Source organism: Neodiprion pinetum, chromosome 5 (genome assembly GCF_021155775.2).
Source record: "Neodiprion pinetum isolate iyNeoPine1 chromosome 5, iyNeoPine1.2, whole genome shotgun sequence".
NCBI classification, from domain to species: Eukaryota; Metazoa; Arthropoda; class Insecta; order Hymenoptera; family Diprionidae; genus Neodiprion; species Neodiprion pinetum.
The window spans coordinates 29187487-29202953 of record NC_060236.1 but is presented as its reverse complement, the minus strand read 5'-3'; the positions used below and the strand labels follow the sequence as shown (position 1 = coordinate 29202953).

Below are 15467 nucleotides of genomic sequence, written 5' to 3'. Positions count from 1 at the left end.
TATCTACGATGACTACTGAAACATTAGAAGCGGGGGGCGAAACGAGTGAGATTTCACTCTTTGTAACACTATTTTTATACTTATTTACTGATCTCGAAGCTTTGCGTCCGACAAAAATTTCCTCGGTCATCCCGAGGCTCGTGTTCGATTGTAGTTGGAACGGATTTTAATAAATATTGAAGAAAATCAAACAAAATATCAACGTTGAAATTTCTTTTTATTTCAATATTACTAGCTCTAGATAAGAAATACGTAGGTAGAGTCAGGACGATAAATTCATACAATTATATTCTCATCAATCTGTGAAATTCTCTACAAAGTTTTCTTTAAATTTACCAATCCGAAATAAATCTATAAAATTATAGCAAGAAATTTTGCAATCTGGTAGAACGAGTATTTTGTACAAAAAGAAAAAAACAAAAAAGTGTCAATCGCGTATAACGATTGAAAACGGCACGTAATTGAAAATTTACCGTCCAATTTTTTTTTTCTCTCTCTCTCGCGCTCTCTACCTATTAATATTAAACCGAATCAGTTCGTAGCACACTCTCGGGCATAGAGTCACCGGTTACGCTACTGGTTACAGCTAGTTCAGAGACCTGGTTAAGAAAAAGAAGAAGAAGAAGAAGAGGAAAAAAAAAAGAATTCCTTTAATCCGTCAGACCGTTTTCGGGGATCAATTAAAGGGGGGGGTCCGATGTTGCCGCCGGACGAACGACCCCCGGCACCACCACGACCGTCTCGTACACCTTGTATCGCGAGGCCGATTGTCCGGCTAATTTCATTCTTCCATCCCCTCGACGAGCTAGTCAAAGAAGCTGCTCATCCGGAGGCATCCAGCGCAGTCAGTGACACGCCGCTGCTTCGGACCTGTTATATTATTTGGGTCCCAACGCAGCGCGGGAGGACCAAACCGAACCGAACGGAGCTAAACGAAACGAAACGAAACGAAACGAAACGAAACGGAACGGAACGTAGCGAGGAGCGATGGAAACCCGTTCTTATTATTCATATTCACATTCACCACCCCGCGCGAGAGAAGATCTTCGTCTTCTGACTGCTGCTGCTGCTGCTGCTGCTGCTGTTCCTCTTCTTCTTCTTCTTCTTCTTCTTCTTCTTCTTCTTCTTCTTCTTCTTCTTCTTCTCACTGCTGCCGGTTTCTCCCGCTGGTATATTCCCGCGGCGTGGTATAGATATAGCGGTATAAAAATCTCTATAAAAAGTTGAAAAGTGCCGCCGCCGGAGTTGAGGAGCGACAATGGATGAAATATGCCGCCCCGCGTTGGGCCCTACTGAAACTTTTCGGACCCCATACACCTGCGGCGTTCAACGGAGAGGGATGGGGAGAGATACGGAGATGCCTCCGGAGACACCTCTTGTGTCTGCAGCTTCTTCTCGCGCCGCCGCCGCCGCCGCCGCCGCGACTCCTCAACTTTGCTTCTGCCGTTGCTGCGACTCCGGATCCTCAAATCTCTTCGAGTTTCGTGGGTATTCCCTCTTACGCGTACACTCGTACGTTGTTGCGACGTTTTTTTTTTTCTTTCCTTCTCCGTATCTCACCTGTAACGACACTTCGTGAGATTTTTTCTTCTCCTTCATCGTCTTTATGTTTATCGTTTCATTCTGTTGACGTTTCGTTGTTGCCGTTCTTTTTTTTTTTTTTCTTTTTCTCTTTCTACGACGGTAATTACGATAAAAAAGTAAACAACACCAATTGCCGTGCAGTACAGGACGTGCGAAAAATAGTTTTTGCGCATATAATTCGATATTTGCGTATATCTTCAAAAAAATTGACCAAAATTTGCAATATTAATTTGTTTTCACACGTTCGCTTTGTAATTAAAATACTGACTCGAAATGCCTTTATTTGAGTGAAGAAAAATTTTTTGAACGATTTTGAGATGTTTTGGATATTTTTTTAGAAATTCAGTTTGTTTCCGTCTTGAAAATTGCCGTTTTTCTCGCAATGTGAGAATAATTTTACATACCTGATGAATAGCGGCGATCGATTTTTCAGAAAATTTTACCCCCGTTTCATATTATACAAGACAATAATTTAACGTGCGTTATATTTCGAGAAAATCGTTTGAAAACGAAAATCGATATCGCGCGCCATAGCGTAGAAAAAAGCAAATGGGTTTAACATAGACGGACGGTGTTTTATATTTTTTAAAGATTTCTAAATCCGGCAAAAATTTTATCTCGAAATAATTCTCAACGTACGTGGGTGGCGGGGTATAATTACATATTTCCCAGACCTCGAAAAGGCAGCTTAAATTTTCACGACTATCGAAAGAAGGTTTAAACTTTTTTTTCTCAACATTTTATACCCATAATATACCTACGCATATAACATGGCATATAAATTTCAACTCGAGTCTAGTCGTAAGGAGCGTAATTTTTTATGCTTGAAAAATTCTAACCACCGTATGCAGGGGGAAAAAAATTTGCCTACATTTCCATATTAATATTAATAGTTTTCTCGGTGCGACGGTGAGTTTCTAATGCCGTGTTTAGCGGATGTTTTGCATGGTTTTGAACAGTCGTTTAATCAACGTAGGAAGACGTGAGATGGCTAATACACATCATATTTTAATATCGTATATTGTATACACCAGTTTGGATACGTGCCTAATAACGGAATAGAGAAAAATTCAGATAGAATGGATGGTATATATATATTATATATATTATATAGTATATGTATACGTATAAAAATTCCGTTAGAAAACTAGGAACCCCGGACTACGGATGCGTGGTATCTAAATTATGTATGTATAGAAATGACAAGCGTGGCATGCGGCAGCAGGCTGCTACATCCATATTCCATACATAAGGTTAGGCATACGTATAGAGCTTCGGACAGGTGCAAAGACGCAACTGACCGTAATTTGACGAGAACTAGAAAAGAGGGTTTTACCCAAAGAAAACCTTCCTCCGTACTTTCTAGAGCCTCGAACCCGCCGTAAGCGAATATATATATATATATATATATATATATATATATATATATTATACTCACATAAAGAGGCTTCTTCTTATTTTCACTTCCATTTTTTGACCATTTTTTGCGGTTAAAAATTTAGAAAATATTTATAAAAATTTCACTAGTATCGCAGTACAGAATTTTGAAATACGCGAAAATTTCAAACCCTTTGCATGTGCGAATCATTAAAAATATCGGAAGCCTAAGTGTGATAGAAGATTTAGAATTTCAACGATTTTATGTTTTGACTTCTTATACTTTGACTTTCTACGTTTTAAGAAACTTGTATAAAAACAGATTGCCCCGTTTTTAAAAATTCCACACCGCGACCGTTTCATTTTCTCATTTTACCAAACATTCTACACACTTATAACCCTTCCGTTTTCCAATCTTTCTACATTTTCACACCCTTCGCCTATTTTTTTTTCCCCGACTGGACGCGAGAAGGAAGAAAGCTGGACAACAAAATCGCAAAATAGATTATATTTATATCGCTAAAATCTTATTTCCATAACTCGTTTTCAATTCGATTCACCTGTATCTTAAAAAAAAAAAAAAAACCTGTCAACGATTCATTGTTACATAAACTTGAAATCTGTTGTTGTTGTTTCTGTTGTTGTTGTTGTTTTTGTTGTTTTTGTTGTTCTTGTTCTTGTTGCCATCGTTGTTTATGTTGCTGTTGCTGTCTTTGTTTCTGTCGCTGTTTCTGTTTTTTGCCGCTGTCGCTGTCGCTGTCGCTGTCGCTGTCGTATCCAAATTTTCAGATCATCTCCATCATGGGAGCCAAATCCTTTGCCGTGTGTATTGAAAATTTATAGTTTTCTCTCAAACACAAGTACAGCTATCGATCATCGTAGAAGATGAGGCGAACAAGAGCGAAGAACGTATTTGACAAAATTATCTGTCGTAAAATTAGTGTAGAAACGGGTTACATAGAAATTTTTCAACCACTAATGAGAGGGTCGAAGATTGCAGGTAAGTTTCAAGGTCCCGTAACGGCGCACGACGGGCTCATGCCGCGTTTTGTGAAACTAATGATTGGGAGGTGGGTATTGTGCGGTGGTGGTGGTGGGGTGGTGGTGGTGGTGGTGGTGGTGGTGGTGGTGGTGGGCCTATTGGGGAAATGAACGCCGAACCCTGAGGGTGGCCCGTCGAAAGCTGTTTTACAACGTCGACAATGCGTCTCGTTATTAGCCTCTGTGGGGGCCTTTATTCCCGTGTGTCCACATAGTTTGGATCCAGGAGCGAAGACATGGAATTCTCCACCCCCGATTCCTATGCCTCGCAAAGAAACGCTGACCGAGAATCCCGTCAGTCAGTCAGTCAGTCAGTCGGTCAGTCAATCAACCCGATCCCAGAACCAACAGCATTATTATCCCCCCTCCCTCTCTCCCACTCTTCTGTATATCTTCGTGTATATGTATCTTTTATTTTTAAACAATTAAACTGTAACAGAGGAATGTCAGAGAATGAAGAATGAAGATATAGTTTTGATTTACTGATTCTCCTCAAAAAGGAGATAGCAGAATACTTGATAAAACTGTAAACAAGTGTCTGTACCATGCCAGTATTTATTTCGCAAATTCTTTTCACCGCGTTAAAATCATTTTTACGAAATTGATAAACATTTAATATAATCGGTGAGAAAACTTACAACGGTATAAAAACTTTCGGCAATCATATATTTACGAGTCACAAGTTACTCGAACTTTGAAACAAACGAGTCCCAATTTCGGAACGCGCACCCCTAAATTATCGCATTATAAAAAACATAAAAAAAAAAGAAAAAGAAAATGCGACAATAATAAACGTAAATCCTTGGTTCCCCGGCAGTTGCGATCAGCCGATTCGTCCATTCAAAATAGCTCCGAATTAAAAACAATTCGGAATACGGTTGCATTTCGAAAAAGTAACTCCGCTTATCCACGTCGTCTGGAGAATTTTTGTTAAAACATTTCGTTTTTTCTCAATTCGTTGATCAGACCCCGTTCCCGACAGTAAGCGAGGGTACACAACTCGATGTAGAATTTTTCATCTACCGATAACAGCATTTTTGTTTTTTTTTTTTTCTTTTCGAGAAAAACGCGAAAAACGTCAAATTTTGCCGTTCTTCTTTTTTTTCTCGAGACGGCGTCTGCGGCAGTTGAAAAATCCAGGACTTCGGATTCGAGGTCCCGAGAGTCGAAACCCCCGATGCGCACAAAAATCCATCCGCGTCCCGAATGTTTTTTTTTTATTCAAAACCATTTTCGCTGCTGAGTCACTCGACACGCCCGGCATCACCCGGAGTTGCGTGCCCACCTATAACACAACCAAGCATAACCCTCTCTCCACGAAGGAGCCGCAAGTCCCGAGTTTCGGGACTAAAGAGTCTGGATGGCCGAGGGCGCGACGCAGCTGGCCGGAGTCGGTCGGTAGGTCGGGTCGACCTGACCCCGTCGATCCCGTTCCTGAGTGACGTCTTCATGTCCCGCACCGCGGGGCATTCCTCGCGCTTATTGTCCCCCGGGACATCGGCTGCCCCCCGTCGGCTCCGACTCCTCGCGATGAGTCCTCCACCTCCTCCTCCTCATCCTCCTCGTCATCGTCATCCTCGAGAGCGACGCTCGTCGTCCTAGGACGACGTCCACCGTCTCCGGCTCCGAGCGAATTAAACGAATCTGTTCTTTTTTTTTTTTTTATTGCTACTATAATTCTTCAGTCGATTAGGTTTGTGGATCGGTTGGTCAATGTCCTTGTGGACGAATAACCGAAAAAGGATCGACGATAGCGCAAAATGCTTACGCGTACCTCGGTTTTCGTAATTCCAACAATATTGAAACAGTTTTTTTCAACGATACCTGTTTTACGCAATTTTTCTAATCACTGTGTTAAAAATGAAATTTTTCTCAGTGCTGATTGAGGTGTTAGTTGGTAAAAGTGACTATTTTTTAACCTGGTGCCTTTGACGATTTTCTCGTTGTTGTATACATCTCCAAGTATCGAAATCGTCGGATCTAGAACGCAAAAAAGGGCCTGACAGTCCCATTCTATACTCGTTCACGGGGTGTGGTAGCATTCCATTGCCGGAACATATTTTTTTTAACGTTTACATTGCGCAGTGAAATTCTTCAATTAATTATCGAGTAATTTGAAAGCTTTAGAAGGGAGTAAATAACTGGCAAAACAGAAAATTAAGAATAATACATCTCAACTCAAAAAAAGTTCAAACCAATAGTATCAATATTGGGTTTTGTGATTTTTAACTATCGACTATCGAGTAGACTCGTACTAACTTCAAGTTTTGTTTCGTAGTTTAAGTTTAACTTTGATATTAGGTTAGTTAGGTTGGGTTAGGTTTTCAATCTTAAGATTAGGAGCCATCCTATAACGTACGATCATTCTTATGCCACCTGTAGGTACTTCGCATCTGGATAAATTATTATTATCCATTTTTCCAATTTACTATTGCGATTTAGTAGGATCGATGCCATTTCTTCATTTCTTTACCGTCGTTGGATCAACCATGTGGACAGTGACTGTATCTGTGCGTGTGTGAAAAGAGCGAAACATTCGCTGTATGAAACAGTCGACCCAAATATGCGAAATTCTCCAGTTAACTACGTAAACAGTCAAATGGTTCTACTAAATTTTAATAGTGGGATTCTGGATATCATCAATTTTCCGAACGTAACCGCGCTCGTCATTTATTGTTTCAGTCGACTGTTACGTTCTATATGATCCATATTTAATCACGCACAAATATTTGAATATACCGTTAAAGAACAGAAAACAAATTGAATATAATTAGCAGAATCATTCTTTCCAAACGCATCGCGTCGATTATATAACCATGGTATGAAACGTCGTTAAAACTCAATATAAAGCACAGTGAAAATTACCTACCGGTGTCTAAGTATAATCGTTGGTAATATGTACCTATTAGAAGAAAAACGGCGAGCATAATTTATTCATTCGGCCTGACATTAGAATTACGAATAATTGGCACTCGTAAAAATTAGTGTATCCCCGTATAAAAGTTCGTCAGAACTATTATTCGACATTACAATGGTTATTTGTAAGATTATTATCTGATAATTGAGACAATTTTTTTTCGTTCAGTCTGACCTTTTTTTTTTTTTTTTTTTGTGTCAATCGTTACACAAATTAATTGTAAATAGGACGTAGTAGACGCAGCTATGAAAAGTTGTACGTATAATAGACGTAGTTAAAACTAGGCGTGATAACCGGAATAAATGGTTACTCAAATATCCTGGTTATATTTGCCAAGATCGTTTTCACTCATCGTTAAATCGGGTCGATGATTTTTTTATGGAGGTAGCTATAACCTTTTATCCCACATTCCGCATACATGCAGACGCTGGTATAACGTATGTATAAATAACCGTGTTATTTACTTATAATATCTGTTTCATTGAAATTCATTCAGGTTTTACCCGAAGTCGTTATGCGTAATTATAAACGAGTCGTACACCTATAAGTATTAATATTCAGTTTTTTGTCGACGCGATTCTTTTTTGTTATAAATGTTAAAACACATATTTGAAACGTTTTTTTTTCTTCTTCCGTTACAGTATTTATTCCATCTTATTATATTTCAATGCGTTATTTTTCTTACAATTAGTCAAAAGCACGCCTTTCGCTCCAACTTGTCGCGATGGCAAAAAATCTCGCGCATTATCAATTGGGTGGAAGTTTTGCATTAACCTTAGAATCTAAATTTGCCACAAGAGAACAGCTTACGTTTCCGTGTTTTGGTACCTGGGCAAAAAGTTGTTTTTTTATTTTTTTTTCTATCCCGCGTGATTCTTTATTAAAAAACTAAGAAAATCAGATCCTATAGAACCCTTAATTTAATAGTTTTTTCACCCCCGTTACTAAAATAAGTAAAAAAAAAAAAAAAAAAATGTTACCGTTCTACGGTTAAATCGATCGATTTTCGCTCGAGGCCTACTTTACACGCTCTCTTATCCCTGCGTTTCAAATGGATTTAGTTTGCAGACATTAAGAAAATTCACGTGGCAAACGGCGAGGGAAGAAAGTTTACAAAAATGTGGGGAGGGAAGAAGAAGGGGTCACGTCACGAATCCACGAATGGTTTCCGTTGCTGCCCGGTTGTGGATAATATCAGGGAGCATCGAGGCCGGCGTAACATTTACGCAGGTTAGAAATGAAGAACGAAACGATAAACAGGCGGCGTCCAAAAGCACCCACAGCCATATACCATGCTCGAAATTTGCTTCGCCCATGGCATCGCCAAAGTAGGTTGGACATGTACCTATCCACATACAAATTGCGTCGACGACGAAACAGCCCCAGATCGATCAAGCCGTCGTGCAAAAGCAGGGGGCACTAAATTAGTCACGAAAGATTTTAGTCTTTACTACATTTCCACTTACTCAGGCACGCGAGCCTTTTCACTTCGTTTGCTGCTCGGCGCCTGTTGACTTTATATCAACTCTATTAAACCATAACTACGAAATATGGGGATGGTCGGAAAACTGTCGAGCGATTGAACCGTGATTTCAGCTACCATGCACTGACAGAAATTTTATTTGTTACAGTAGCTAGAAGAGTTCGGTAAGACAGGTATCGTTTAAAAATCTGTTTGAATATTTTTGGAATTACGAAAAACGTGAGAAATGTAAGATTGCAGCAGTCTGTTGAAGAAGATACATCTTGAGACACCGTTTGATCCTCAAGTGATGAAATTAGCTTGCTGCAAATCGTGTGATAGTGGAAACAAAATCGAAGTTCAGGTTAAAGCCTGTGACGTAAACTGGTTTCGGGTGTTAGAAGAGGAAACGAGACGATCGCGTTTTACTATTGACAATTAGTCGAGAATTCTTTCTCGTCGTCTTTAGTTCGGGAACGACTGAAATACGTTCACGCTTTGCAACCCTTGATCCTCATGAGGTTGAAGTTAGTAACGTTATCGCAACGAAACATCAGGAAAAAAACATAATTATCGTGCAATATTAGATTGACTTTTCAAGGAGTTGACTTCTCGAAATACCAATAGTAAGTTTCGTTCATCGTACATTCCCAAACGTGCAAAGTAAACATGCATCGTTGCGGTAAAGTTTCCAACGTCATCCTGACGAATCCTAAATTTCACACGGATCGAATATACCTGGATAATTAATTTTCTTTCTTTTATTTTCAAAGTTTCTTCAATACGCCGAAAAGAAAAGTGCTGCCAGCATTTCAAGCCAGAATATTAATCCAACCGCATATCCGCGGGAGAATCGCCCCTGCCAGCATCGTTCTCACAGACGCTTAGACGGTGAGATCATCTTCTTCTTCTTCTTCTTTCTTTTTTTTTTTCTTCTCTTTTTTCCTTATCCTTCTACAATTTTTCTAATGGTTAGCTGGAATTATTGCGCAACAATGATTTACAAACTAATAAGTAACAAGCGACAACGAATCATTGCAAGTGTAAAGACGCGGTGCAAGCCACGCGCAGTGTCTTCACCGAGTGATGATTACTCGGGATGACTCTGCAGAGTTTTCACTTCTAGTCGGTGAACGAATGTGCTCCGAAGGCAGTGTAATAACGGCGACGTGGCAACAATGAGTGAAACCGCTGTTCTGAATAAAATATCAACGCGCGAGTTGCCGGCGTTGATTGGGAACAATTAAATACAGCCAACCATCGAGCCTCGGGACATTACGGCTCTCGATCATTCGCAAGATTAATCGCTTGCAGACGCCGCGAATAAGTTTTGCAAACGAGATGACCTCGTATGACTTTGTATGTTTCACACGCGAAATTAGTCCGTCTAGATTCGGAATACGATATAAATTACGATGCTCGAACGCGGGCAAATTAATACTCCTATTGATAATCGATGTAGCCCGCGAATGTTTCTTTATTTTATTTTTTATACGTAGGTATTTCGTCCCACATAAGCACCAGTAACACGTTTCGCATCCTCGGTTACGAGTTACACCCGCATTATCGTTATTAATATATAGAAATTCTCGTGAATTTATCAAACAAGTCGTTCTTCATTGTTCTTCGAAACTATACAACAGTCTCTGATTCGTCGGTGATCAAATAACGTCGGACATGTGAAAGGACTGGGTCGTTACGCGTCTCTTTCTCTTCTCTGCAATATCGCGTCCGAGGATGAATTATAATTGCAAAAGTATCCCGTCGGTCGAATCCGTCGTTACTGCAACTGCATCGGCTGTAATATCAGTGGTATACTATCGGAAAGAGCATACTTTCCACTTCACCGCATTTTTACCACTGACCGATACACCGAAAGCATGTTTTTTATTTTGTTTCTCGTCGTGTGCGGTGATGTGATCAGTGAACACAGGTAGGTACAATGATATAAATATTTGAGGCAGGTCTTCGGGCAAGTCTATTGCCCGTATTGTACACAAGCGTAACGTAGAGACGATAACCATGGCTGACAAAATATCAGCGTCCACGTGTTGGATCAACAGGGTGGCCGCTGGTCAGGGAATTCTGGAAAACCTGGAAATGTCATGGAATTCTGAAATTCTCAAACAGTCAGGGAAATGTCAGGGGTTTTTTTCTGGACAAGTTTGGAAAAGCGAGGGAATTTCCCGGATGGAGATTTAATGGCCACTCTGAATTCAACGGTCTTAAGAATTTTTCTTCTACATCTCGTAATGTCGCGACGTAGCAATACCTACGTATACATGTAAGGCGGTAGAAGATCACGAGGGCAGATGTCAACGGTTGTGTGTATCAAAGTGTATCCGTACGTTGTGCCCGTGTGTTCGTTGAGCTGACTGGATAGGTCGGTATTACATAGGCACAATGGATGTATTCACGCGCCCCTGCACCGCTCGGCCCGGCTCATTGTCAACGATCAAATTCTGTTGACATTTTTTTTTTTTTTCACGTCTGATTTTATTCCTCATCTCGCATTGTTTTCCTTAGTTTCTCATTCCACGACGAGGAACCGTTCGAGTCTCCAACCTCGATCAATAGCCTGGATACGACTCGCGTCCTATTCCGTACTACAACACACGTGTAACTCGATAAACGAAATTCTACGCTCATTATACGACTTCCAACAGGCTTTCTAATTTTGGACGCAACTCGGTAGACTGGCACGAATCGACGGTTTCCTGGAAACATTCGACGCTTCGGAATGAATGGATTACGTTTTGAGACCATTGTCCTAGATCGATTGGTTTTTCAACTCTTTCGACGCTAAATATTGAGCACCATTGTGATCAGCTCGAGCTAGTCTTACACCGGTCGAAGAAACAGTGGGTACAACCGTAATGTACTCGTGTGCTTCGATACGTTCGTATTTAAGTCTCTTCGACGGTCGTTCCGCAAGATACTTGAAAGAGTTGCACCGCGCGATGCGTCGGTTTGATCATCGAGGCTACCGAAAATAGACACTCACCGTTTCAGCTCGTCCTTAACGCCTCCCACTGATCCCTGATTTCCGGGTTGAAGACGATCGCGGAGAACCGTCGAATCACGTCTCGAGTACACTACGCAGGTATATACCTTGTACTCGAAAACCCTCTTGCACCGGGTTGTTTTCCCGGGTTTAAAGGTCCTTCGGGTACCTTTACTCGGTACGTACACTCAGCCCAGCCAGTCCCGTCTTCCAGGTATTAAAGAAACCCGTGCACCACCCGCGTCATTCCACAGTCCAAGAACAACGATACCAGGTGTAGTCACCATGCGTATACTTATGTATACATCACGAAACAACGTTTCACCAAGTGTTACGTATGACGCACATCGGGTACCATGGTCAACGGTACGAACGGAACTGTCACCCCGATAGTAGACGCCAAACAAGCGAGCCGCGTACAGGACCAGCTTCGGAGTTTGGAATTCGGAGGTGTTTGGGTTTGGGTACAGTCGATGCTTTCGATTAGGTTCCTCGATGTCACTGCGCGCTCCTCGATCCTCTTCTCCTCGGCTATTCGCGTTCCGCGTTATCCGTTCCGTCGTGACGAAGAGTCGTTCCTCTCTTATTCTCTCTTGCGATAAACAGAGAGAGAGAGACAGAGAGAGAGAGAGAGAGAGAGAGAGAGAGAGAGAGAGAGTGTGAGAGAGTGAGAGTGCGCGAGAGAGAAAGAGATAGAGAGAGAGTGTATGAGCGAGCGAGATAGCGGGCGGTGGGGGCGGATGAGCACCGGGGGCGAGGGCGAGTTTTCCCGTTTACTACAATGCGATACTCGTGCACAGCGGTGTGCGCGGAAACTTATCGAGAGAACCTTGCGGCGGCGGCGGCGACGGCGGCCACGATGGCAACGGTACATAAGAAGTCGTCCTAACTGAAATCGCCCGAACGCTCTTCCTCGCTCTACGCCGATCTCGCGTTTCGCCTGGTTCACCGTTACGCCGACGCGGCGCTGCCCGTCGCGGCCGCGCATCGCTAGCTGCGCCGAGAGGTTGCTTCCCCCCCCCTCACCCCCACCCGATCCCAATCACCCATGCCCCACACGCCCCACACGCCCCACGCGCTTTTGCCCCCCCCCCCGCCGTTCGTAGCTCGCGAGATCGTATTCGGCTGATATATACGAGTGCGCGCGCTTTGGCTCGACACGGGGAAACGTTGCTAAGTTGGGTGCCGAAGGTAGGTCGATGCCGCGCAGCCTCTCAATGGACCAAAATGGCCGACATCGCGGGGCGCGATTGGCCGGGTGTATGTCGGCTGGGCGTGAGCTGCGATCCCGATCGCAGCTGCCGGCTGGCTCTCTTCTCCCCAATCATCCCGTGTGACCCTCTCCCTGTTTTTCCCGCTTTTCGTTCCCGCGTCTATATACGTGGCTCTCACCCTCCGGCAAGATCTCTTCGTTTTTCTCCCACCCGTCGACTACTCGGGCGGGGGGTGGTGTTGGGGGGGGAGGGGGGGGGGGGGGGGGGAGGATGGGAAGGGGGAGAGACCTTTGTGATCATATCGGTTTTGTTGTTGTTATTTTTATTCATAGGTATTGTTATATCGCCGTTTGCGTTGTTTCTATCGCGGACGTGGGTTGGCGTATCGATATCGCTGGGACCTCCATACGTGGAAGTTGTTCCGAAGGTGCATAAGGTATCCTGCGTACAGAGACACCTCATAAACAGACCAGAATGCTCGAATCGAATATCATGCTGGCTCCACGGTGGATCCACTGTTCTTTCGAGTGTAACCTATTTTACAAGCGCTCTAAAACTGAAGGTTCTCTCTAAACGTATCCCGGAGTACGACATTCTAACCTAAATACTGCGATTTTTGGCAATGCGCCATGTTCTTTTTATTCTTGTTCATTCAAATCCGCTGGCTGGTTTCATCGAAATATCCAAGTGCACGAATCTGAAGCGTAAGAAAGGGAACGACGGTTACATGTTAGATGCGGTTCTTGCTAAAAACATGTCAAGACATTTTCGTTTCAAGCAATAATACGGAAATGGCATAAAACTTACGAAGTTTCGTTAGTCGTATCACGATTTCACCGACTTGATGCCGTTTCATTACCTTTTCCGTGAAACGCATATCTTTTGACATGTTTTTATTCAGAATTGGATGTAGAACGTCGCTGTAGATACCTGATGCCTCTTCATGCATCCGAGATACACGAGTCCACATCGAAATCGAGTACAGCATTCTCCGGATTTTTTTTTTCTTTTTATTACTGTGCAATAATCGTAGAACCATAATACTTTTCCATTTTCACACAAACTGTCCCTTATTTCCTTTCAAACTACCTGGATCGAGCATTCTGAAGCCTAATCATGTGAACAAAGCCATAAACGTACCGGAATCCCTACCCGCGAATTCGACAACCCCGGAACGAAAGACCCTTTCGGATTTGCACTTAAAATAACATTAACGACGACAATACTGTAAACGATCGTAATGTTCGCACATATAGTTTTTTTTTTGAATCGGTGTGTCTTCAAGATCTCTGTATAGTTTCAGTATATCTTCATTGAAAAGCCCCTCTTTCGGTTGGGTTTCTTAAAATCGATGAGATTCCCAATCGAAATCGCTCGCTTCATGCTCGTGCAGTGTTGAATCTGCAGAAATAACGGCAATCCGATGCATATTATAATACCAAAACTGCGTTACAGGTAGTTTCAAATCGAGCAAAAAACCATCCAAGCAATGATCGGATGTATCGCTAGCGGTTCTCACTGGTTTAGAATCACCGTAGGCAGAATAAAGAGCAATTTTATCGGAACCTCGTGAAATATCATTTATTAATGTAAAATACAGGCTTACGAAGAAGTGATAATTTGAAAATGCAGTTTCGTAACAGATGCATGAGCAGCGTCGTTTGTCATGAAAATTTCTTCGTACCTACAAAGACTGAAACAATATTTTCAACGGGAAGGAAACCTCAGGTCTTTGGGAAATTTTAAGGTGCCAATTGAATTCGTCTGGTATGTACACAAAGGTCTTGAACCCTCGGTACTTTTCCAGGACCCCTGTCGCGCGGGGACCATTCTTAACGACGTCGTGCCTTTGTAGACAACTGTAAGCTTATTGCAAATCTTGAGGATCCCGGGTTACCTCTGTACCCAAAATACCTTCCCGCTTATCTTTGGGTTCACTTTAACGCTCGCCGCTCGCCGCCGCTCGTTCTCACTCGTTATTCAAGTATTTTGCCGGCATCTAACGAGTTAACTCTTCCGTGAACTGATTACCTACCGGTTAACGGTTCTTACCACAGCTGCAGGTTTTCCCGCCGCGTCACATTCCTGTGGTCACCTCAGACATGTATCCACTTATTTCCTTGCAAGAATTCAGGTGAACTTACCCCGGCTGACAATCGTCTCTCCAAAGTTTACTACCTGAAATACTGTATTGTGCTAGAAATATCTTCATTCAACCACCGAGTTCTGCACAGCAGACACAAACACGGATCGCGTGCGAAGCGATGACATTGACAGTCCAAGCGGGGCCCTTTAAGAGATCATCATTTTACAGATGGAAGTTTAATCACCCACGATGGGTTTAACGTCGGAGTTTGTCAAACGAATTTCGTGTTTCTTTTACGCTGTTCTATCGTTAAATTCAATCAATCACCGTACGATTATCGTACGCGGTTCGTTGTAACTTCGATGCGGTTACTCTTATGCGATCGAGTAATTGTACAGTTGCCTTCCAAGCACACCGATAAAACGTGATCAATTAGGAAAGCGAAACATGATCAACAATCGCGTGGCTGTCGAGTTCGAAAACGGCATAAATATACCGTGCCTGTGCGAATGTTTATACGGTCACGGCATGTGTGTCTGCTGGCCATAGTCCTGTCATGCGTTTCGTATTTCCAAATAAATTTTGGTGTTTTGATACTCCTGGCCGTATATACGAGGTATAATAGTGACAAGGGATGGATATGCCGATCCGTGTATAGCCTCGTCTCTCCGTCTGTCAGAGAGAAGGCTGTTTGCGTACCTCTGTCTGTTTATCCTGACCAGGTAAAGACTCGTCTATGTAGGCATACTCACGTGCTCACCTCTACCTGTATACGCGTACAT

At 42.5% G+C, this 15467-nt stretch overlaps 1 long non-coding RNA gene across 3 annotated transcripts in view; it reads left to right on the top strand.

Moving 5' to 3' along the window:
- Positions 1 to 9274, top strand: part of LOC124220147 (uncharacterized) — a 149326-nt gene extending 140052 nt beyond the window's left edge. Inside the window, exons 5-6 of one of the 3 annotated variants that reach the window (XR_011177076.1) lie at positions 7981 to 8247; positions 9155 to 9274. This is a non-coding gene — a long non-coding RNA (uncharacterized lncRNA). The remainder of the gene's footprint in view (positions 1 to 7980; positions 8248 to 9154) is intronic. The other 2 variants (XR_011177077.1, XR_011177078.1) reach the window with 2 other exon arrangements.
- Positions 9275 to 15467: the final 6193 nt, after the last annotated feature.